At 45.4% G+C, this 3,200-nt stretch overlaps 1 pseudogene; it reads left to right on the top strand.

Annotated features, from left to right (window-relative positions):
* Positions 1 to 408: 408 nt before the first annotated feature.
* On the top strand, positions 409 to 2,065 carry LOC104982386 (annotated as a pseudogene).
* Positions 2,066 to 3,200: the final 1,135 nt, after the last annotated feature.

Raw genomic sequence — 3,200 nt, 5'->3', positions numbered from 1 at the left:
TTGCAAGGAGATCCATCCAGTCCATTCTGAAGGAGATCAGCCCTGGGATTTCTTTTGAAGGAATGATGCTAAAGCTGAAACTCCAGTACTTTGGCCACCTCATGCAAAGAGTTGACTCATTGGAAAAGACTCTGATGCTGGGAGGGATTGGGGGCAGGACGAGAAGGGGACGACAGAGGATGAGATGGCTGGATGGCATCACCGACTCAGTGGACATGAGTTTGGGTGAACTCTGGGAGTTGGTGATGGACAGGGAGGCCTGGTGTGCTGCGAGATTCATGGGGTCACAAAGAGTCAGACACGACTGAGCAACTGAACTGAACTGAACTGACCTCCACCCCACCCCCAGAGCTGTGCTAATTCTGCAGCTTTGTGGCAAGCCACAGAGTTGGTGCTCTGACTTGCAGGATGGGGTTTATCAAAGTTGTCAGGCATAAGGCCTACTTCAAGACTGTGCTTGGGCTTCCCTCATAGCTCAGTGGGTAAAGAATCTGCCTGAGGTGCAGGAGACCTGGGTTCAGTTCCTGGGTCAGGAAGATCCCCTGGAGATGGAAATAGCAACCCACTCCAGTATTCTTTCCTGGAAAATCCCACGGACAGAGGAGCCTGGCAGGCTACAGTCTATGGGGTCGCAAGAGTCGGACACGACTTAGCGACTAAACCACCACAACCACCAAGAGTGTGCTCAGTCACTCATTTGGGTCCAGCTCTGTGCAACCACATGGACTATAGCCCACCAGGCTTCTCTGTCCATGGGATTTTCCAGGTAAGAATACTGGAGTGGGCTGCCATTTCCTTCTCCAGGGAATCTTCCCAACCTAGGGATCGAACTCACATCTCCTGCATTGGCAGGGAGATTCTTTACCATTGACCCACCTAGGAAGCCATACTTCAAGAGATACCAAGTTAAATTCAGAAGATGGAGAGAGGGCAAAACTGACTGCTCTGCTCACAAACGATTTGTAATCCAAGATAAAAATAAGTATCATACACCCAAATATAGAATGATAGTTCATGTAAGCAACAGGGATATCATTTGCCAGATTGCTTACACCCATATAGAAGGAGATATGACAGCTGGTGCAGTTTATGCTCACGAACTCCCAAAGTGTGGTGTGAAGGCTGACCTGACAAATGATGCTGCAGCATATTGTAGTGGCTTGCTGCTGGCCAGCAGGCTTCTTAATAGGTTTGGTGTGGACAGAATTTATGAAGGCCATGTCGAGATGGCTAGAGATGAATACAATGTGGAAAACACTGATGGTCAGTCTGGTGTCTTCATGTGTTATTTGGATGCAGAGCTTGCCAGGATCGCTGTTGTTCAGTTGCTAAGTCATGTCTGACTCTTTGCAACCCCGTGGACTGAAGCACGCCAGGCTCTTGAGTCCTCCGCTGTTTCCTGGAGTTTGCTCAAATTCATGTCCGTTGAGTTGGTGATGCTATCTAACCACCTGATTCTCTGCTACCCCCTCTCCTTCTGCTCTCAGTCTTTCCCTACATCAGTGTCTTTTCCAAAGAGTTGACTCTGCATCAGGTGGCCAAACTATTGGAGCTTCATCTTCAGCATCAGTCCCTCCAAAGAACATTCAGGGTTGATCTCCTTCAGGATTGACTGGTTTGCCAGGACTACTACTGGAAAAAAAGTTTGGGGGGCCCGAAAGGGAGCTGTCGATGGAGGCTTGTCTATCCCTCATAGTGCCATGTGGTTCCCTGGTTATGATTCAGAAAGCAAGGAATTCAATGCTGAGGGACACTAAAAACACATCATGGGGCAGAACACTGCAAATTATATGTGTTACCTGAATGAAGAAGATGAGGATGCTTACAAGAAACAGTCCTCTCAATACGTAGAGAACAATGTAACTGCAGACATGATGGAGGAAAAGCATAAGAAAGTTCACCCTGCAATATGAGAGAATCCAGTGGATGAGAAGAAGCCTAAGAAAAAAATGTTAAAAAGAAGAGGTAGAGCATTCCCAAAATGTCACTTGTCCAGAAGAAAGACTGAGTAGTTCAGAAGAAGGGAAGCTTTCTTAGAGCTCAGGAACAGCCTGCTGGGAGTTGATAAACCAAACCACAATTTTCAATCAAGATTTTTCAGATAAAGTCAATAATAAAGTTATTGCACAAGGCTAAAAAAATAAGCAGAATTTTAACCAGGTCAATTGAAAAACATTTTTTCTTAAAAATAACCATAGGCTGAGCTTCCTTACAAGCATGGCTTACTATCTTTCAAAGTGTGAAAGTGTTAGTTGCTCGGTTGTGTCTGATTTTTTGTGACCCCATGGACTATAGTCCATCAGGCTCCTCTGTCCATGGAATTCTCCAGGCAAGAATACTGGAGTGGGTAGCCATTCCCTTCTCCAGGGGATCTTCCTGACCTAGGGATCAAACTCAGTCTTCTGCATTGCAGGCAGATTCTTTACCACTTGAGTCACTGAGTATCTCAACAAACCTGGAGCTAGGTAACCACGTTTTCACAGATGTGGTATCCAGGCTCCAAGACATTTTAGGCTGAGTAAAAATAGGTAGGAAAAGAGAAATTTAAGAATACCTGGTAGGAGTTCCCTGGTGGTCCTGGCATATTTGGGTCATGGCTAGAGAGTCGGATACAACAGGGAGTAATTAACAAGGAAGCTGGAAAGGCACTTTAGAACTGGATCTCTAGTAAACAATATGAAGAATCATGTTTTGCACAATGGGAAACCTTAGAGGTTTTTCATGTGGGAATAGAAGGATCAGATTCCTGCTTTTTTTGTTTGTTTAGAGGAGAGATTTATTTGAAGAAATACTACAACATATGAAAATGACACAAAGCCTTAATTTCTACTCATAGAGTGATAGATTTGATATGGTGCATAATTATTTGATATAGTGCATATAATCCATAGTGCAAAGTTCGATGCCTAAGTCATTTGTTGATAAACAAAACCTCTTCAGTTCAGTTCAGTTCAGCTTCCATTTCAAAGTTCTCCTCCTGGCAACTACTTTCAGTTCAGATCAGATCAGTCGCTCAGTCGTGTCCGACTCTTTGCGACCCCATGAATCGCAGCACGCCAGGCCTCCCTGTCCATCACCAACTCCTGGAGTTCACTCAGACTCACGCCCATCGAGTTGGTGATCCCATCCAGCTATCTCATCCTCTGTCGTCCCCTTCTCGTCCTGCCCCCAATCCCTCCCAGCATCAGAGTCTTTTCCAA

Source organism: Bison bison, unplaced genomic scaffold (genome assembly GCF_000754665.1).
Source record: "Bison bison bison isolate TAMUID 2011002044 unplaced genomic scaffold, Bison_UMD1.0 scf7180017864530, whole genome shotgun sequence".
Classification (NCBI taxonomy): Eukaryota; Metazoa; Chordata; class Mammalia; order Artiodactyla; family Bovidae; genus Bison; species Bison bison.
This window is presented reverse-complemented; position numbering and strand designations above follow the sequence as displayed.